Raw genomic sequence first — 22,836 nt, forward strand, 5'->3', positions numbered from 1 at the left:
AAAATATCGAAAGAGAGGCTCTAGAGAACCTGCTTAGATCCTCCATGGAGCCTTGCCCAGTTAATGTGGAAGACGCAGCCACTTTGTACACGAACTGGCTAGAAACTGCTTGCCTCAACCTAGCCCCCCCCAAAACATATCATTCCACACGCTCTAGCCCCTCCGCTCCCTGGTTCTCAGAACAAATCCGGGACCATAAAGTGCTCTGCAAAAAGCTGGAAAGACTCTGGCGAAAAAACTACAACGAGGAGGACAGGAAACGTCTCAACGCAGAGTTGAAAAGGTACAAACTCGCGATTCAAGAGGCCAAACAGGAGCATTATACGCAACGCATCAAGGATGCCAGTAATTCCTCCAAGGAATTATTTCGCACAGTATCATCCCTGGCTGCCCCTAAACCTGCAGAGATACCACCAAGTCGCAAACTATGCGAAGATCTGGCGAAATTCTTCCAGGAAAAGGTAGAAAACATCTTTCTTGCACTTGACCCCCAAGTCAATGCTGCCGCTTCTGAATCTAATCTGGAGGCAGACAGGAATCCTGCGAAGCTACTTAATTTCCCTCCCATTCGAGAGGAGGAGGTCGAGATCAGATTACGACGGATAAAATCAGGCTCCCCTAAGGACCCGTGTCCGGCTAGCGTAGCCAAACTAGCCGCACCGGCCTTGGCCGCAGGACTTACCCCGCTGTTCAACGCCATGCTGGACTGCGGAGAGTTTCCTCTGCGTTGGAAACAGACCTCCATTCTACCACTATTGAAGAAACCTAATTTAGATGTAACGGACCTGTGCAATTTTCGGCCAATCGCCAGGCTACCCCTGCCGGCAAAAGTTTTCGAAGGCATCCTGAACGCACAGCTGAGTGTCTTCTTGGGCGCAGGCCATAGCCTGGACACATCTCAACATGGATTCAGAGCAGGGCACAGCACGGAATCGGCTTTGATTAGATCAACAGAAGATCTAAGAACTGTGATGGATACAGGGGGCAGAGCCGCCTTGATCCTGCTGGACTTGTCTGCGGCCTTTGATACGGTCCATCACAAGATACTTGTGGACCGGCTAAGGGCCTGTGGGATTCAAGGAAAGGCGCTTAAAATCCTTCACGCCTTCCTTTCCGGCAGGACGCAGAAGGTGGCACTAGGCGATTTTGAATCAGACCCATTCGTGCTCCCCTGTGGAGTTCCTCAGGGGTCTTCCCTGAGCCCTACTCTTTTTAACGTATATGTCTCTACCTTAGCACCTATTATTAGATCCTTTGGCTTCAACTTAACATCGTACGCGGATGACACTCAGATAGTGGTATCACTGATGCCGGGGGAAACAGACAGCACGGCAGAAAGGTTCAGAGGCTGCATGCGGGAAGTCAGTAACTGGATGGCGGAAAACTGTCTTAAATTAAATACAGCGAAAACAGAGGTGTTACTCTTTGGATCCAGAGACAACTTCTGGTCTCCACGCTGGTGGCCGGAGGAAATGGGCTCCCCCCCAACTCCGGTCCCGAAGGTTAGAAACCTGGGCGTACTAATGGACGATTCACTGTCCTTTAGGCCTCATGTCAATGCTATCACCTCAGCTACCCATTTCGTCCTAAAAACCATCCGGAAAGTGCTGCCGTTTCTAGCCAACGAGTACAAGAAGACAGTGGTGACAGGACTAGTGATGCCCCGTCTGGACTATTGCAACAGCCTTCTGATGAATGCCCAAAAGGGGCTCCTCAACAGGCTCCAAATTCTGCAAAATGCAGCAGCTCGTCTGATTACAAGCACACCCAAATTTGCCTCGGTATCGCGAGATTTGGCGAAGCTGCACTGGCTACCTGTTCGCAAAAGAATTACTTTTAAATCGTTATGTGTAACATTTAAAGCTTTGCATGGCTTAGGGCCCCGTTGCATGACCCAACTTTTCCAATGGCATAGACCGACTAGATTGCTAAGGTCTGCTGAACTGAGCCTGGTAGTTGTCCCCAGAGTTAGGAAGGCTCGGTGGGGAGGTAGGAGTTTCTCTCTGGGCGCAGCAAAGGCTTGGAACGCACTGCCACTCAACATCAGACAACTCCCCGACCTCCTGTCTTTCAGGAGAGCACTCAAGACGTGGCTCTTCACACAGTAATCTTTCTGCCCTCACACTTTGGCAATCAGCGCCAGGACACCTCAGGGTAACAGTGCGCTCTATAAATGTGAAAAATAAATAAATAAATAATGTAGGATTAGGATGTAGATCCTCTTGCTGATACTGACCCAGACCTCTGCCCGGCCAAATCTCCCCCTCCCAGACAACACCACCTCATATCATGAGGTTTTGCAAAAGGCAGTCACTTTTCACAAGGTGGAGATGCATAAGCAGACTGAGGAGAATGACTTCCTTATGGAGACTCTCTCCTCCACCCATAGGTCTATGCATTATTTGCCTATTCTTATGGGAATGCTGAGGCTAACTCCTGATATCATTAAGGAGCCTGTACAGGTGAGAGTCCTCACGCCTAGTGTTGATTAAAAAAAACTCTGACCCACTTTACATAAGGGGTCAAACCGACTCCCATGTCATACACACAGCACAAAAGTGTGCTAATTCCCGGGGCTCAGGAAATGCACCCCTTCTCAACTGGAAGACTAAAAAGATTGAAGCGGCAGGCAGGCAAACTTGCCGCCGACCAGTCTGCCACACATTGGCGTATTACCAATTCAGTGGCCTTGCTCTCTCGGTGCGACAGGACCTACTTGGATGAAATAGAGGAGTTAATTCAACACATCCCGTACCAGTATAAGAAAAGGGGTCAGTAGTTGGTGGTGGAAGATAAAATCATCTCTAACACCAACATTAGATGCCCTCCAGACGCAGCAGACACCACTGCTCGAAATGTAAACATCAGTGTCGTCCTTCACAGAAGCTCCTAGCTGCACGTATCTGGTTGTAAACTAGAGCTGCAGCAACATCTCACCTTGGCTTTCGATGTGAAGCACCTGTTCGTTCCGCAAGTTGACCAGATGATGGAAAAAATTATGGGCACGGAAATAGCCAAAGCCTTAGGTGCCTTACAGACCCCATCTGCCCGTGACTGTTTTTGCCGCATACCATAGAGAAGCGAAGGTCACTACTTCCGGGAATCCATATCCTTCCCCAGAAAACAGCAAACACCCTCTCAGGGCTACTACAGGTGCAGGTATCAAAACAACAACGGCAGATGGTCTGGGGGAAGTGTAAGGGAGTCCCTTGTTTAGAAGGACTGCACCTTTTACCCTGCTTCTAACACCTGTGAGGGGAAGATTGCAAGGGTTTATGACCCGCTGGACAGGCATCACCTTGGATCACTGGGTTCTAGATATCACAGCAGAGGGGTACTGTCTAGAACTCACACAAACACCTCTTTAAGAGCTGACCGTAGAAGGGGTTTGGACGCTCGATGGACATGGTCTCAACAACAGCTGCCTGGAGTTGTTAGCCCTCAAGGTGTTCCTCCCTTGCATTCAACACAAGGTAAAACTAGTGCAGACGGACAACACAACTGCCCTGTTTTACTTACAGAAACAGGGTGCTAAGCACTCTTTGAAGTTGCATACTCTAGCGCAGGGCATTTGGATGTGGGTGATAAATCCGAGTCCATCTGATGATGGAGCACATACCAGAACTGGACAACAATTTTGCAGACCAGCTTAGCAAGGTGCAGCAACAAGTCCATAAGTGGGAACTCCACTGGCAAGGCCTCATCCCGTACTTCCAGCATTGGTGGTTCCCACAAAAAGACCGGTTTGCCACCACAGAGAATGCAAAATGTCCAAACTTCATCTCCAGGTCCCCACAGTCCAAGGGCAATGCACTATAGATGAACTGGTCAGGGATATTTGCCTACGCTTTTACGCCTCTCGTACTTCCATTTATGATTCAAAGGCTTTAGCAGATGTCACTCACTCATCTTAGTAGCCCCAACCTGGGCCAGGCAGCCCCAATTCACCACTCTCCTAGAACTGTCCATGCTCTCTCACGATAAGCTGCCCAATCAGCCGTATCTTCTCTATCAGAATCAAGGCACTCTCTGGCATCCAAACCCCAACAGCCCAATCTTGCAATTTGGCTCCTGAAGTCCTAGAGTTTGGGTATCTCAACCTACCTTCAGAATGCATGGCAATCCTTAAAGAGGCCTGAATGAATCCGAGCCTGCTACGTAGATAAATGGAAATAATTCATACACTACTGTCTTAGACGTATTGCCTCTGTTCAAGCAGCAGTCTGGGATATTGTTTGTGATCTGCTTTACTTGCAGAAGTCAGGCCTTGTATACACTTCCATTAAACTTTATTTGGCTGCTGTTGCTGCTTATCTGCAAAACAGAGGACAGACTTCCCATTTCAGGGTTCATGTTATCAAGGCATTTATGGAGGGACTCAAACAAGTTATCCCACCAAGGGTGCCACCCGTCCCGTTGTAGAACCTCAATATTGTTCTAACAAGGCTTATGAGACCTCCATTTGAGCCACCACACTCATGCACCTTACAGTTCCTTTCCTGGAAAGTAGCTTTCCTAGTAGTGATCACTTCCCTCAGGCTTATATGTGAGCTTCAAGCTCTTACCCTGGAAGAACCTTTTTCCATGTTCACCACAAAAGGGTAGTCCTCACAACAAATCCTAAGTTCCTTCAAGACTTTGTGTCTAGTTTCCACCATAATCAAACTACAGACCTCCCAGTGTTCTTCCTACATCCAGACTCAGTAGCAAAACAAGCTCTTCATACATTAGATGTCAAAAGAGCCCTTATGTATTACATTGACAGGACTAAGCCCTTTGTTTCTTTCTCCAAACCACACGAAGGCCGTGCTTTGTCCAAGGCAAGTATAGCACACTGGCTGGTCAAATGTATACAGACCTGTTATGCCAAAGCCAAAAGACCTTTGCCTGTACCTCCCAGACTATACTCAACCCATACAAAAAGGAGCTTATATGGATTTCCTGGGTAATATTCCTATAGCTGATGTCTGTAAAGCAGCTACTTGGTCTAACCCCATACTATTACTAAATATTACTATATGGACGTTTAGCCCACCAACAAGCTAGAGTTGTTCAGGCTGTGTTACATACACTTTTTCAATCTTCTGCCACATCCTAGGGCTAACCACAGCTTAAGGGAGGACTGCTTTACAGACAATGCTCTACTTGTGTATCTACAGCCACACCTGCCACAAACAGAAAATGTTGCTTGCCCTGTAAGCATCTGTTCGTGACATGTAGTGCTGTAGATTCACGTGCCTCCACCGTCCTCCCCAGAAGCTCTGGGATACTGCAGACCCCTTATCTATTTTTATATGTTTTATTTCTTTGCATGGCCATCCGTCTTTTATCTCTATGATAAATCTGCATCCTCTGGAAAAAACAATCTAACAATGGAGCCGATGCCCATGCTTCTTACCAGTAAGAATACGTGTGGACGTCCGAGTCCAACACTAGATGGCAGGAGTATGCGCAGCATGTGAATCTACAGTACTAAATGCCATGAACAGATGCTTACAGTGTAAGTAACATGTTCCTTTTTCCACAGCCTGTATACCACTTATAAAACCACAAAGCAACAAAGAACATTGAATATGGACCTCAATAGTATTCAGCTTATAGAACCACAAAACATCTTTTGTTGCTGGTGCTCACCAACCAATAATGGAATCTGCATTAATAGTAGATGGTTCACCAGAAGCTTTGATGGCTCAATTTAGACCCTTAAGTATACAGGAGTTTGTCCTTTAGGTATTTTTTTTATGGTGGTTAATTTAATTGTGTCGGTATAGTTTAGAGTTAAATCAGGGTTTGAAACATTTTTGTATAGCAAGTTTGTAAGATATTCATCTAATCTAATTATAGTAGATCAGGCTTTGTTCTTTGTTTAGTCCTTCGAGCAACACAGGTAAGCTATTTTAGATACTGCTCTGTGTATCCTCAGTCTGTCATAGTACATTAACAGTAAGTAAAATGTGATGCAAGGCTTTAAAATATTCAATTAATACCCAAGTACAAGAACATGTTTACCCACTCTGAAAGTGTGCTCTTAGCCAGTGATTGCAACTTGAAATTATGGGGAAAGTCTAGTAGTTTAACATCAAAGGTAGTGATATCCTGACCTCATGGATTGCATGTTATTTTCCGCAGAATGGAAATTCTCAAATCTTTATTATATTAACGATACTGCTATTTATTACAAATTCCTAAACTGGAAGGGCACAAACCCCCTTAAGCCATGCCAGTGCCATCTATTATCATATCTGATCAGCAAATGATTACAGTTGGGATCCAATACTCCCTCTAAAAAACAAGAGCAAGAAACCACCATTTATTTAGAAAATACACTAAAGTACTTTACAAATAAATTACAAAAATATACACTCACTCGACTAATGTCGCAAAACGTCATCCCTTTTTATGTGATGAAAATGACCAATTTTATCTTCTTATCTATCCACCATCACTTGCCCAAGAGAACAGTACCTGCCAACTTCTTGAATTGTTTTTCTCCACTGCCATGAGTTCTTTCACTTGGCCCTTCTCTCATTGCACTCTTCGTGTTTACTTAGTTTCCCTTTCAGGTTCCTTCTTCCCTGACTCCTTGCAGATTGTTTTGTTGCTTGCTCTTGTACTTTGTCTTGCTTCAGAATCAGGCCTTTGAGTTACCTACCTTTGGAAATAGTCTTTAGTTTCTCATCCTCTGAATCGGCAGTACCCAAGAGCCCGAAAGGGTGAGTTTAATTGGAATCTACATATTAAGGTTCCACACTTGCCCTTTTTCTAATACTGTGCTACTTGCTGTTTCATGTTAGAGCGTTACCTGACTGGCCTGTGCATTTATTTTGCTTCCTTCCAGAGCCCTCTTTTTCCTGGTCTGACCTATTGTTTTTCTCCATCCTCAACTATATTCAGTATTTAAACCATAAAAGTACAGCATATTAAAAATTTGCAATCAATAAATAATATGGATAAAACATCAAATATAAGACCATTTTAAAGTACGTGAATTAACAATATACAGCAAGTAGATTAAACCCATATCTTCCTTATTCCAAGCTAAAACCATTACTTTGTATCATCCAATTCATTATACATATAATACATTTTTACATAGGAAAATAGAGCATTAGAACAGCTCCAGGCCTCCTTGTCTCAGAAGGGGGGGCATTTGCTTGACACTGCAGAAAAAAATAGATCCACCCCATCTCCATCTTTACTTTAATTTAGATATACTCTATCTAGATCCCTTAAGCAGCTTTGCCCTGATACTTCAGCTCCATTGGAGATATTTTGCTACTGCACAGACAATGGGTTCCTTTGTCTCTGTTCTCAGGAGCATTAATGCCACTGCACATTGCCTAGCCCCCAGCTGCTTACAGATAGGGACAATCCAGGCCATCCTGGGTTTTGCATATGCAGGGCAAAAGAAAAAAAAGTGCTGCAGGTTCTCATCTGGATATTGACATGCTGAAAAAGCTATGCTCTTATCTGTATTAGATTTCAATTTTGCACATAAGGACTGCAAAAAGGAAACAAAATGTAGTTTAAAAAAGGTTTGCACATACTGTGTGATTTTAAATCTAAAAAAGCGGCAGTTAAAGCTCATTGCCTGCTATTACTCATCTAGGTTGCCCATTTATGAGCCCAAAAAGCTACTTTAAGCGTGGCCTTAGGGAGACTCAAGGGGCAACCATGATCATTCCAGTATTCCTCAAGGAAGATTTAGAGAGAGTATTTCTAATCAACCAAATCCTGTGGATCCTATGGTTTTTGTCTAGTTCGACAATTTCTTTAAAAATATTGTAATACTCATCTAGGACAGGTGCTGATTTAAGTCTTCTCCAAAATGAAACCGGTGTCAGCTGTGCTTTATGGATAATCTGTTTCACACCAAGATCCCATGTTAGGGGCAACCAGGGCGTACTCTTTGGGAGCCTAATCAAAGATCTCAGAAAGCTGTTCTCAATGTTTCCCAAACAGGACAATCCTTCAAAACCCCACCGCTCTGCTCTGTAAAGGGCACTACCTTCGCCTTCACATTATATACTTTCAGAGCGGGTAGGATCGTTTTAGTTTTAGACCTCCAAAACAACCTTTTATCCCAGATACATGATGGCATAAATTCATACTGCTCTTCACCTGGGGAGAAATGTATACCTAAATAATCAAATTCTGGGACTCTTGAGTTCTACTCCCTCTAGTGTGATGGTTCCTCTAAATGACTTATGTGGATTAATGGTCAGAAATTTAGTTTTTAATTGATTTATAATCAACCTTCTTTCTGCACAAAAGTCTGCAAAATGATCTACTAGCATCTGTAAGCCCATTGGGGTCTTATACACCAGCAGAGTATAGTCTGCGAACAGTAGAAGGGGAGATTTCTTCCCTGCAATCCTTGGAGCATCACTGTTTTTTCCATATAGGTCATCGCATCATTAAGATATAGTGAAAATAAACTCGGGGCAAGCACACACCCTTGACAAACCCCTCACTCTTTGACCCAGTACTGAAGTCTCATTAAATTTTGTGTACTAAAGACCTTTTGTGTAACATCAATCGGACTTATGGGCCTATTATTTAGGAGTGAATACCTAGCACCCCGTTTTGTACTATCTTGACAGCCTTCCAGCTGCGGGGTATTTCAGCCCCTTTAAGGATCGCATTTGAGAGCCTATTGATATATATGGCTCAATTCTCTGGGTCCACACGAAACAAGTCACCAGGGATCCCATCTGGCCCTGCTGCTTTCCCAGCAGCAACACAATTAATTGCTGCTAATATTTCATCATATGCTAGGGTTAGTGATGATAAACATGATGAACAGGATTCTGGTCCACATACATCTGGGGCCCGCCCCTTAGGGGGTAAGTCTAATAAGGAGTCAAATAGCTCAGAGAAATGATTATACCATGCCTCCGGATGGGTATTATTAGCTAAATTATCTTTGGAGTTTTGCCCCATGCTAGCTACCAAGGACCAGAATTTCTTACAATCCCTAGAAATCCCAGCCTTATATAACTCATCTCAAACCTTTCTTGCCCAGCTGGCAGAGCTTTGGCCTGGGCCCATTTATACACCTTCCGCTGTATCCTCACTTGCTGTTGATGGGCAACAAATGTTCTGTTAATTTGCAGACGACTATCAATTATCATGCTGTCATCAACAAATTTCCACAATGGAAGGGAGAGCAAAATATAATCTATCCTGCTAGTATGATTGATTCGATTGTATGTATGAGAAGCGTCTCGATGAATTTTGTCGGCCCATTACAGGCCCTCAAACCTCAGGCTATCGTAAATTAAAGCATCTGATATACTAACTCTGTCCATCTCTTAGCAGATGGAATCTCAAGAAAGGAAAGCCCCTGCCCTATCCAACCCGCCCCCCCACGCCCTTCCCCATCTTCTACTTCAGTTAATGGATATCCATTATTGTCCAGAGCTTCAAATGTGGTATTAAAATCACCAGCAGTTCTTACCAAGTCATATGGGATGCACTGCTCGGTATGATTCCTCAGATGCTTCAAAACTGGTGTTTCTCTACCTCCTATCCTACACATTGTATACATGTATATCAACTTTATTTCCCCCAGAGACTTTTAAAGCTTGTATATCCAATGATGCCTTCTTTAGGGGAGTGGGAATTATATCCAGGGAAGTATGTATCCATATCAAAAGAGCACCAGAAGGGTGCCCCCTTGCAGTAGTGGTCGCAGGTTCGAAAACATTAAGGAAGCCTGATCTCTAAACAGGCTCCATGGCCCAAGTCTCCTGGAACAGACAAATATCGAACTGGTCAATAACCAATCCCCAATCGGGGTCACTGAGCTTGGAACATAGTCCAGCAACGTTCCAAGTCACAATATTTATATTGTCCAGCTTCTGATTTGGGATAGGTGTTGAAAACACCTCTGTCTCTCCCAAAGAAGAATATGTAGGCACTTCAGTGGTTCCAGAGGTGTTTATATGCTGCAGATGCACAGTGGCCGTACACAATTCCATATTTATGCCTGTTCTGGAGATTCTCCTCTCTAACAGTCAGTCCACCCTTGACAGGTTGTATCTTTCTATAAATTTACAGAGAACTGTGAGCAATATGCTACAGGGCATTCGGTAGCCAGTCTTAATTATCCTTGGTACCACACATTCACAACAGTTTGCCAGGTCTTGCTAAATATGAATGCTGAGACTGGCTGTTGGACCAGGCCCTTTTTGCAGGGTTATCCCCAACCTTTTTGCCGCCTTCTGCCTATTGTTGGCTTTAGGACTGTGGGCACTTTACCACTGCTAATCAGTGCGAAAGTGCATGTGCTCTCCTCTAAACAAGATATGATTGGTTTACACCTGTGTGACATATTTGATTTACTTTCAAGTCCCTTGTAATATGGTATCCCATATATCCAGGGCCAGTAAATTAAATGATACAAGGGAGGCCTACACACTGCTTGTGCCACCCACAGAAGTAGCCTTTCAAACCTGTCTCAGGCCTGCCACTGCAGGGCCTGTGCGCTCAGGTTACTGCCACTTTCACTTAGCGTTTAAAACTACTTGCCATGCCTTAAGCTCACCTTTTATTACACATAGGTCACTCCTAAGGTAGGCCCTGGGTAGCCCTATGGGCAGGGTGCTGTGTGAGTAAACGGTAGGATATGTGCCTTCTGTCTTTCTTGTCCTGATAGTGACAAACGGCCTATTTCATGTTTTACTGCTGAGAGGCCTACTGCTTTCATAGGCTCGCATTGGGAATTCCCTTATGTATTTTTAAGTGACAATTCCTGATCAGAAAGAAGTGGCGTTGCCATGTTTGACATGTTTAGAATAGTGGTAATAAATCTTGCTTACTGGCATAGTTGGATTTTACATTACTATTTCAGAAATGCCACTTTTAGAAAGTATGACACACAATTGATGGACGGAATGCAGAATAAATCAAAACATTCACCCCCAGTAAAGAGATCTGGGTTAAATCCATCATTCTTTTGCTCACAATGCCACCCCAGTTTTGACCTGGTCATATGCAAATCAGTCTTGACCCTGTCCCTCATGGGAACAGTCCAGCCCGAACTGCCAAGCCAGGTCCTCCCTGGACCGTAAACAAGCATCCTAGGACTGGTTTTGGGGTTTCACCCCTCATCAGCCAGGATAGCTTGATTCCAGTGGCACAGTGAGCCCAGAACCCACGTCTGGGCATACCTGGCGCACTTAGGGCGAGAAAGTTAAAGACACACAATTGATGGACGGAATGCAGAACAAATCAAAACATTCACCCCAGTCAAGAGATCTGGGTTAAATCCATTATTCTTTTGCTCACCATGCCACCCCAGTTTCGACCTGGCCATATGCAAATCAGTCTTGACCCTGTGCCTCTTGGGAACAGTCCCGCCCGAAATGCCAAGCCAGGTTCTCCCTGGACCGGAAACAAGCATGCCCAGACGTGGGTCCAGTGCTCTCCATGCCACTGAAGTCAAGCTATCCTGGCTGCTGAGGGCTGAAAGCCCAAAACCGGATTGTGGATGCTTGTTTCCAGTCCAGGGAGGACCTGACCTGGCAGTTCGGGCTGGACTGTTCCCATTGGGCGCAGGGTCAAGACTGATTTGCATATGGCTGGGTCCAAATTGGAATGGTATGGTGAGCAAAGAAACAATGGATTTAGGCCCAGATCTCTGTACTGGGGTGAATATATGACATTGTTCTGCATTCTGGCCACTAATTGTTTTTTTTTGCACTTTTAGAAAGTGGCATTTCTCTGTGGTTATGACTCCAATACAGGTCTGGGCCTCCAATACTTTGTGCATACTTTCCTGATGGCTACTACACAAGAATGGCTAGGTGTGACGGGATACATCTGCATTCATCTGCATATCAAAGTCTTCCTTGTCTAGGAGAGGAAGAGGTGGGTCACACTTTACATTTGTATAGGTTGGGTCCTGCCCTCACACAAAGGGCTGATTTACCTCCCACTGATCGTCTGGAGGCAGGGCTGGGTTGAAAGGGATTGTTGAGCACTTCTGAGGGTTCCTTTGAAGTCACCACTTCATCAAAGACATTTTTTAGTACAATGTACAGGGCCTTTTACACCATGTTTTTAGTTACTTCTTGGACTTGGACACTGCTGGCTCTACAAACTGCACATTGCCAGAGGACTGCTGTGCTGCCACGAGGAACCGCCATTTGGGCTACCTGAGTTGTTGTACCGGGCTGATGGAGGGACTGCCACTCTGCAATTTGCCTTGTGTGCAGGCCTGCTGCCTAGCTACCTTCTGCTGTTCCCTACTAGTGTTCTCCAAGGGCTTTTTGGCTTTCCCCTTTTTGAGTTTCAGGATCACAGAAGACTACAGTGGTGGTGTCTGGCTGTCCGTATCAAGTATCCCGACTGATTTCACTGATGCAGCAGCACCATGTAGGAATCCCTGCCCTTATTTTTTGCCTGTGTAATTGGGAGCACTCCTGGAGGACTGGCTTGTGTTTACCTAGGGACCGGTGTGTCCCTCTTCCATCTCGTCTGTATCTCCAACTCTCGTTGCATAAGTGATGTGGGGAATTGAATTTGCAGCAAAGTTTGGAGCAACCATCCACCGAGTCCTCTCGGTGCGGCCCCTGGGTAATACAAGGTCTCGTTTTAGAATACACCCTGCGAGGCCCCGCATACTTGGGAGCAACAGCACCCAGGAGATGACGCTGCTCTTCATGTTGGTGTTGGCAACTCTCTCCCCAGCGGCAGCTCACTGACTACCTCGCCTTGGCAGGGAGAAGAGCACTGTGGGTGCCAGCAGTTCTATCAAGGGAGCGGGTCCCCAGGGACGCGAGGACCACTCTACAGGTACTGTGCCTCTGGATAGAAGCCCACAGGGCCCCTGTCGCAACTGGGCCCAATGGGGTACCCCATAGTGGTATATTTTGGCACTTCACCATGCACGCTGTAGGCAGATTGGCCCCGAAGGGACCCGTGGGGTACTTTAGTGGAAGGGGCGCCTGTTCCCCCATGATTGGTTGCCCCACCCTCTTACCGACTGGGTTGGGAGGGTAACAATAAGGCCGATGTTACTTCCAAAGAGGGAGTATCTCTTGTCTCTCACCTTTGAGATTTGTTTAAATACAGGAACCCTGGTTGTGCTCCAAACCTGTTGAGGGTGAAGCCATATTCTTGTATCAGAAGGAGAAAGGTGTTCTGTGCCCTGCCTGCTTTTCCCAGTGCAGTTGTGTTCACCAAGGCTCATAGAAATGACCGTCACTGTGCTAATAGGAGCGAAGGAGCTTCTGCGCCCTATGGTTAGTTATTACAAATGTGTTTTCCTCCTACAACCTGCATTACCTATGATTGTCTCCCTAATCCAACATTGCTAGTATTGAGTAGAGGATGCGTGTCGCTTACACATAAGAGCTTTCCTTTGAATCTACAATTATTGCACTACTTATGGTGATCCAGTGTGAGATAGGTGTTTTCACTCTAACCTAACTGGCATTACATGCACTTATGTTATGGTGGCACAACCAGTGCTGCAGGCCCACTAGTAGCATTTGATTTACAGGCCCTGGGCACACACAGTGTACTGTACTAGGGTCTTACTAGTAAATCAAATATACCAATCATGGAAAACCAATCATAACACAATTTACAGTAGGAGCACTTACACTTTAGCGAATAGCAGTGAAAAAGTGTGCAGAGACACTAAACCAGCAAAAATGAAGTCCAGCATACCATCTAAAACAGGAGGTCAGAAAGCAAAAAGACAAGGGAAACACGCCAAAAGATACCAGGTCTTACAGGTATTAGAGGTAGTATTATAAGAATGCAATTTTACTAATGCCTGACCTAGTCATTCTTCTTGATCTACTATGGAAGTGCCCATTAGTATGCCATCTGTCTCTGAGCATTAGCAACTTATGTTTACATTGCAGGTCACTAAGACATTATCTTCACCAATGTCAGCAAATGCTGGAACACTCGAAAGTCCAGCCTTGAATAGTAGGTAAGATCGGGGCCCCCTCACTCAGAAGCATACTGCTGAAGCAGGCCATTTCTTTAACGAAGTGATTATATCATTAACACAAGGAGGACTTTTGGTTACAGTGCTCATTGACTTAGGAGCATCTGGGGAATTTATTGATACTCTGAACAAAATGTTAATGTGGAAACTATTTATGCTGTTGATGGTTCTCCGTTACCCACTGGAGATGTCATGAAAGAAAGAAAATACTTATGGCTAGTAACGCTTTATGAGCATACAGGGACAATCCGCTTTGACAGCTTGAGTCCTATCGCACAGTGATCATGTGACCCGTGTTTTGGCAAACCCATCACACTTGGAGCATAGTAGAGAGGAGAGCAAAAAGGTGATTGGTGGATTGAATTCATCTCAGCCACCAGGTCCCTTGCTCACTGTGCTACAGGATTCCAGCTGCACTCTGCTGATGAGGGGCAAATAGGCCATTGGGGTTTGCTTCCGTTTCCTTTTAGAGGGGACCATGACTGGCTGTGGCTGTTCCTATTGGATGAAGACCAAGGCTTATATGTATTTAGCTGGTTCCTGTCTGAAGTGATATGGTGGTCAGTTGAACAGTTTATTGGATTGTGGATCAGTGTATTTAGAAGTGGCTCTGGTCAACAATCTAGTCCACTGTTCTTTTGCCACCCGTTCTTTCTCAGACAGCAGCTAGCCGTACGCAAATCAGTCTTGGGCCTGCTTCTAAAGAAACGGTCCAGGCAGCACTGTCCGACCATCACCCTTCTGAATAACAACAGACCGGTTTTGGTGTATTTGGGACTCCAAAGCAGGGTGCTGTCGACAGTGAGCATGGTGCCCACATTTGGGCCTACCCATCTCCCTTAGAATGCGAAATGGAGGAAATCAAAAAGGTAATGCTTGGATTGCTTGAGGTAATCTCTGCCACTGGCCAATCACTTTGATCACCATACCACCTCAGACAGAAATCCAGCTACATGCAAATCTTTCTCTGTCCTGCTCCAATAGGAACCGCCCAGTCAGGCTAGGCCCCCTTTAACCAGGAACACAAGCATTCCGAGATGGGTGTAGGCTTACGTAAGCCTCATCAGCAGGGTGCAGCTTGAGTTCTGTAGCACAGTGACCACAGGAACCACATGTTTGGTATACCTGTCACACCGAGGACAGCAAAAAGGTGATGGGTGTACTTGAATTAGTCTCATCCACTCGTAATTACTCTGGGCTGTATTCCTGGTCATCCTTCTTTTATCCATCATTACAACACAGAAAGAAAACACAGAAAGGAACAGCTTTATGCAAATAAGGCTTTTTCCTCCTCCAGTAGGGACCTCCCAGCTTGAACTGCCAGGCCTAAGTATGACCGGCATGCCCAAACATTGGTCATGAGTTCACAGTGCCATAGTACTTAAACTACACCCTACTGTCGAGGCTCAAATAAACTGAAATTGGAATGGGATTTCATTGGGTTCCCATTAAGAAAGTGCCTGGCTTTGCAGCTCGGGCTGGATTGTTCCTATTGGAGAAGGACCAAGGCTTATTTGCATATGTTCTCTTGACAGTCGTTAAGAGGAACAAATCATTTGCATTATTCAGAGGAGGTACAATATATCGAAGTCCGTGCACTCCTGTATTAGGAGAGTATTGAAATCACTTAGAAAAGGCTGTTAAACAGAGGACTGTATTGTATATCCATCATCATCTCGATATAGACCTGAACCAGCCTCATGTCACTGTCAGGCAAAAGGCCCCAGACTGCTCCAACTTTCATATGCTCTTCTGGCGACAATGGATCCTCTGAATTCTCAGATATACCGCACAAAGGAACTCTAGATAAATTAGAATATTTTTCTCCTGACTTCCCTTTGTCCCTCATGTAAACTATGTTCAATCAATAGTGCAAAATTAGTATGTCCAGATAAAGTAGTACCCTGTAATTGAATCAGTTTGACCTTAATATTTGTCTTCACATCACATTGAAATAATTTAATCTGAGCTTTTTCACCCATGTAGTTTCAACTGCTTAGTGATAGAAGTAAGTATAAGTTACTACATCACTACCTCTTGCTGAATATCACCCAAGGCTTCGTCAGATGAATATTCCAAATCAGGACATTCAGACATCTTAAACTGATAAGAAGGAATCCTAAAACTGTGAGCAAGTGTCTGAGATGGTTATTAATGAATTTGCCCAAGCCAATGCTGCTCCAGAAACTAATTAAATAATCCACTTTGGTTTGGTTTTGATTAAACTGTGCTGGGCAAAAAGTCAAATGCACTATAAGAGAATCAAAAATTGTTCATAATATTGCTGGATCCCCAGAAAAATCAGGGCTCTTGAGGCTTCTACTGGGATGTGTGTAGACTTTGACAACAAGATATGTTTAAGTGCCGAGTTCTCAATGTTGAACTTTAGTAACTTATTCTAGTTCCAGCAAAAGATCCATAGCATTACACATGTGTATTTGACTTAAACAATGGCATAAGATCACTGTGATTAAAGCGTCCTTGCACTTTCCTCATCATGGTACTTTAAACCTCAGAATAATTGAGAATGTAATGCTGATGCTATATTAAATGAAGCCCCCACCTACACCAGTCCAATATGAAGCACTGAATGCATGGAAGTGTGCAGCACAAGCGAAAGCCAGTTAAGAGTTGGATGGAAGCACAGTGGGATGCTGAACTGCAGGCATGGAGGAAAGAGATGATTGAGGGAGTTAGGATGTATCCTGTTTTAGAGGAAAAACGGTGAACAAAGAAAGCAGGAGAGGTGGCTGCGACTGAAATAAAGGATGAATGAAGTGGTAGTGATTTCAGTGAATTTTGAATAATTTATTAGCTTCTTGACCACCTCCTTAAAACGTAATTCAACAAGCTGGGAGAGATCAATCATCTATGGGACTACTGTTGCCCGCAGATACAAATGCTATTGTGCCTGTCGACCAGCACGGCCTTGATGGGGGGAGTGCTTGTAAACCTTTCACCTCCAAAACTGACACCCGCTTTACTTCCAAATCCACAATTAGCGGCCCTTCCAATACCAGTTCTCCAGATGATTGCCATAGATTATTTTACCACCTCCACTAACGATGTCCCAGGATAATGCTACTGTTGTAGTAACACCTGTCACACTTACAATTACCACTACCACTGTTGTGTCTGTAATTAATGCCTTTGCAGAGATGGGAGCACGTCCCAAACAGGAGCAACCCCGGTTGTGAGCGTGCAGACTATAGAGATTGATGGCTCCCGGTCATCAGTGACTGACATCCCTCTACGAACGCTTATTGTGGTAAGGGTGAAGGTAGAGTTAGAAGAATTCATTAAGGGAACGCTTGATTTGAGATTCATAGATTGCTATAATGAAGAGGAACTTTTGAATATGTGTAAAGAAGCTGTTAGATGTGCTTGTGTGGCACATGAGGCTCTCAAAGTGATCGCTACAGAATTCGGGCTTGACCTTTCTAAAAGTGCAATCCTAAGGAAAACATTTAGATGCTCACGACTGAAGATGCACTCAAGAACTTGTGAACCTCTGGGTTAAAACTGTAACTAAGGAAGCTCATTAGTAACATTCAGTTGTGGAGTAACACACAGCCGTTTAGAGATATATAGGGTCAGAAAAAGAAAGACTATGAAAGGGAGACAAAGGGCTGAGTGTAGGGATGATTACATGCTCAAGGCATATCCACTGAGGGAAGTACATGTAGGAGCTTATGTGCATTTGCCTTGGAGTCATGGTGATCTTTTCACATTTACAAACCAATTTCCAAAGTTGAGAGAAAGTCCTGATCAGTGGTATGCTCAAGTTGACATCTCTGTGAACATTTCAAATGTGCATTGGAAAGATATGAATTCTTTCTTTGAAATTGTTTCCCACTGATTTGTTGGCTGAGTGTAAAGTGGCTGTACAATGGCCAACTGCAGAGTACAGAGGGATGTCCTAACTAATGCTCCATCTGCTGTGGTCACAAAGTATCACAGGTGGTTAACTTTTTAAAAACTAAGGTTTTCCAGAAAGAGATTGATTGGCTCAAATAAAAAAATCTAAAGAGTCTGTGCATGCCTGTTATGAGTGGCTTGTGCAGGTTTGTGTTTTATATGGTTATACATGTATTGTATTTTACCCATTGATTCTGTAACGCTGTTGTGGAATGTAAGCCCATTGTGGAAATTCAAATGTACATGAAATTCCACCCATTGTTTGTAGTCCCGATTCTACAGGTGACAGTTTCCCTGGCCAGCTTGGGAGGTGGTCACGACTGCTGCCAGCTGCAATAAACCACGAGAAAATCTCACCAGATAGAGATCTTATCTTCTTATGTATCACAATTTTTGGCAACGAGCTGGCCAGGCGCTTTCCTGAGGTGGGGACAGTGATAGAAATATTTAGAAGTTGGGTGATCACATGGAAGCCACGGAGTGGTCTCGCTTCCATTTGAGACAAAATTCATCAGAGTGACGGCGCTGTGATGAGGGTGAACGGCTACCACTTCTACGGCAACTGCAAGTACTTTAGGGGTGGTTATTGAGCCCCAGTGTACCCCCACCACGCTCGAATTTCTGAACCTCCAGCGTGCGTACATCCATCCTCAGTGACGTGTTTGACATTATGTATCCTTATACTTGACAACCATTCAGAGCAGTGCCCGCTCTAGTTGTCATAACGCGTCAAGACGTTCAACGTGTCGGCCATCTTTCTTTTTCACGATACGGACAGATTCACAGTACACAGCCAGGCTCATCACAAGATGAATAGCGAAATTGCTCTAAAGGTTGCTACTGTCACGCTCATGGATTAGTATATTCCTACTTCATTTTCATTCATACGGTGAGACATTTCTAATTGGTGAAAGTAAATCCATAGTACTTATTTGCCAACATATATTCCCAGCCTGCATTCTAACGGTGACACGCGCACCCTTTCTGTGTGTTGCCTCAAAGTCGCGTCGAGGAGCGTGCATTCCAACAGTGACAACGCAGACCCTTGCTTGTGTGTTATCACAGTGGTACTCATGCAGTGACATGCACACCAACCTTCTTTCAGTGTTGAGTGACACTACATTACTGCATTATACCTTACATATTGTGGAGAGTGGATGCATGCACATAATACTCTACCTTTTTCTTTGTTTTGGAATTATTCTACATAATGGCAGCATCACAATTAGCAATTATAACACCACCAAGTTTTTTACAATAGCCTGGAGAACCCCCTATTTCTTGGGAAGATTGGTTACCCATGTTTGAGAATTAAGTAGTGGCTCTAGATGGTCTTGAGTTCTCTGCAGCACGCAAAAAAGCATTACTGTGAAGCACTTTGGCGAAGGAAGGCTAGCACGTATTTAAGTATTTACCTCAAGCTGTAAGCACCAATGGTCATCCCATACGCAATTAATACAAGGAAGCTAAGCGTCCTCTTGAAATTAGATTTGAAAAAGAACATTTTATCATGACCGGATTTAAGTTTTATATACAACATCAAACTAAAGATGAGTTTATTGACAAATTTGTGGCTAGACTTGGAGAACTAACAACTAAATGTAGATTTGGAACCATGACTGATGAGTTGATTAGGGACCAGCTAATAGTCCAGTGTTATCACAAAAAAGTACAAGAAAGGCTATGGGCTGCTAAGGATCCATAGTTGAAAGATGCTATAGACCTCGCCAAAGTTGTAGACCAATCTACTTATTACATATAAGAAATGGAAAAAAGGATAATGACGCAGGATATCATGAAATAACTGAAGTTGGAGCAATTGTTAATTCTGGAAGGGCATCTGTTTTGGCTGTAAAACCTCAAAAATATAATTGGAAAGGGGTTACCCAAAGTAGTAATCAAAGTATACAGTGTAGTAAGGTGTACAGTAGGTATGAGAGTTTGAGTCGCACTAGCTAAGCAAAAACTATTGTTGGGCCAACAACAAAGAATGTTTTAAATGTGGACAAGTTGCTAATTTTCCTAAAATGTGTAGGTCAGCAGGTCGGGGAAGGTTTCTACTGTATCAGCCGCAGTGGCGGCTCCTCTATAGGGGCGTTTGGGGGCCGCCCCCCTGCTTTCTCGCAGCGCGAGAAGGCAGAAACATAAATGGTAATAACTACCATTTATGTTTCTGCCTTCTCGCAGTGCGAGAAAGCAGAAGTGTCTGGTTGGGGGTGGGCGTTCCCGCTCGAGGGCAGGGGGGAGTGGCTTGCCCACTGTTGTGCATACTGACTGTTTGGTCGGCCCTGGGGCCGACCAAACAGTCAGTATATACAACAATGGCCAAGCCACTCCCGCTCTGCCCTCCAGCAGGAACGCCCACTCTCATGCAGCAGCCTACATAGAGAAGTTGTGATTGGCGGAGGGGAGGGAGGGCTGATGACGAGGAGAGCTGCAGCCGGCCGGCCCGGAACTGGGAAACACAGCACGAGTCAGGACCGGATGGCGGGATTCGAGACCCATCCAGAAGATGGCGCGGGACGGTAAGTGTTATTTCTTGTATTTTTTTTCCTATTAAGTGAATTAAGTATTACTAAGGCCTGTTTAATTGATAATGGTCTTCAGAGTACCTCAGGCAGTTCCACTCTCCCTTTCACCAGACATGCCAACCCTCGGCCATCTCTGAGAGTGACACCCGTCTGGAAACTCTCTGACTGCTCAGGGTTACATTGCCTCACGCAGTTACACAAGATCACCTTTATCATGACGAATGCAACGGGGCTGTCTCACAGGTTCACTGTCTCGCTGCCCTGTCGTCCTGCACTGCTTCTTGCGTCCCTAGATGTAACTGTCTCTCTGTTTCTTTGTCTCACAGTTTCACTGTCTCTCAGTGTGCTTGTCTCATGCGTTCACTCTCACTGCCCTGTCGTCCCACCCTGCTTCATGTGTCCCTAAATGTAACTGTCTCACTGTTTCTTTGTCTCATGCGTTCACTATCTCACTCCCCTGTCGTCCCACCCTGCTTCAGGTGTCCCTTAATGTAACTGTCTCACAGTTTCTTTGTCTCATGCGTTCACTGTCTCACTCCCCTGTCGTTCCACCCTGCTTCATGTGTCCCTAAATGTAACCGTCTCACTGTTTCATTTTCTCACAGTTTCACTGTATCTCACAATGTAACAGCCTCACACTTTCATTGTCTTGCTGTTTCACAGTTTCACTTCGCCCAATGTAATTGTCTCTCAGTTGTATTTCCTCACACGGTTTCACTATCTGACCGATTCATTGTCTAGGTTTTATTCGGTGTTACACAATCGCTCACTATTGTATAGTTCCCCACTTGCATCGCCTCGCAGTAGTATTGTGTAAGGCTGTTGCACTGTAGGCTGTATCGCGGTTTCACTATCTCACAGATTACTTGTGTAGGTTTTATTGGGTGTTGCACAATCGGACACTATTACACAGTTCCCCTCTTGCATCGCCTCGCGGGTGTGTTGTGGTTGTGCAAGGCAGCTGCACTCTTATCACGTTTATACACTGTTTATAGTTTCACAGTTGCTTCGTCTGAAAGTTTGGCGGCTTCTGGGGGTGGACACACAGTGAAAGCGGGGGGCGGTCATTGAACCGAGGTCAACACTAACCTGCTACCAGCAATGTTTGGTTGGCACAGCGGAGGAGGCACGTCTATCTGGACTGGACTCTTGTGTATCGTTGCGTCCTCAGGGGCCCCTTGCAGGGTGAGGTACATCCCTACACCTCATCTGAAACTCTGGGTTCAGTTGTGCATGGAGGCAGAGGGTACCTCCCTCGCGAGAGGCCAGCTGAGACCTGACAGCGAGGGCGGGGCTCGGAGGAGCCACAATTCGTTGTAATTTAATGTGACACGTTTCACAGTTATCTGCTTGGGTCAGCTTTTGGAGAACCGGTCCGAGTGCAGGCGAGGGGGGTGTGGATGAGGGTCGCCTTGCCCCGGACCTGTTCCTGCCCCATAAGTGAGACGCCCACAGACCTTGTTGCCTCTGAGGGGGGGTGGGCAGTCAGTGGCCCCCTACCCGCTATGAATTCTGGGCGGATTACCCCCGTCCTGGCTCCCCTCCTGCTGAGGGGTGTTGCTGCGTTAGGTACTCAGGATAGGTAATTCTACTTCGGCCTGGGGGAACTTTTAATTACGCTGGCGACATTCACGAGTCCCGATTCAGGCGGGAGACTACCGATTTCAAGGCTAGTCTCCCGCCTCCCGATTCCTGCAAGCAAAGACACGATTCCTGGGGGGTTTCAGCAGACAGGGGGGCTTGGTATTGTGTAACGTGCTAATTCTTTCAGCTACAGTGAGTGGCGATGCAGGGGCTCTAGAAGGGGTGAAAACCCAACAAAGCCTCCTTAACAAGGGAATGGTCTTTTAAAGACCTGTGAAGTACTCGGGGCGGTTGTGTGTGTGCCTGGGAAGCTGTTTCAGCCCGGGCTGCCACACAGGGGGCGGTGGGGGGGGAGGGGGAGGGCTGGGGTAATGTGCACTGCCAGCAACCGTCATGCTTCTGAAAGAAAAGAAAAAAACGTGTATTTGCTTTTCAAATGTCCAATCCTGCAGCAGCACACTTCCAAAGCCCATACGTGACAGTAACCCGATTCAAGACCCCATTCTCCCAATTTTTTTTTTTTTAATCTCCCACTTTGCTCTTTGAAATGTTGGCATGTATGCCTTTCACACCACTTTAATCTGCAGTCTCTCTCTGTTGAAAATGTGTGACCATTTTTCTCCACACTTGTTTCGGGAATCCTGCATCTACATATCTCTCATAAACTCTTTACCCTCTTCATTACAGTTTTTTCTCTCTCCCTTTTGCACATACTTTCTTTCATCTCCTCCACTTCTCTGTCTCCCTTGTACAGACAACATACCCACTCCATTCACCTGTTAGCACAGCATCTTTTCCTTCTTTTTTGTACACATTTTGACAACTGGGTGACCT

Source organism: Triturus cristatus, chromosome 4_1 (genome assembly GCF_964204655.1).
Source record: "Triturus cristatus chromosome 4_1, aTriCri1.1, whole genome shotgun sequence".
NCBI lineage: Eukaryota > Metazoa > Chordata > Amphibia > Caudata > Salamandridae > Triturus > Triturus cristatus.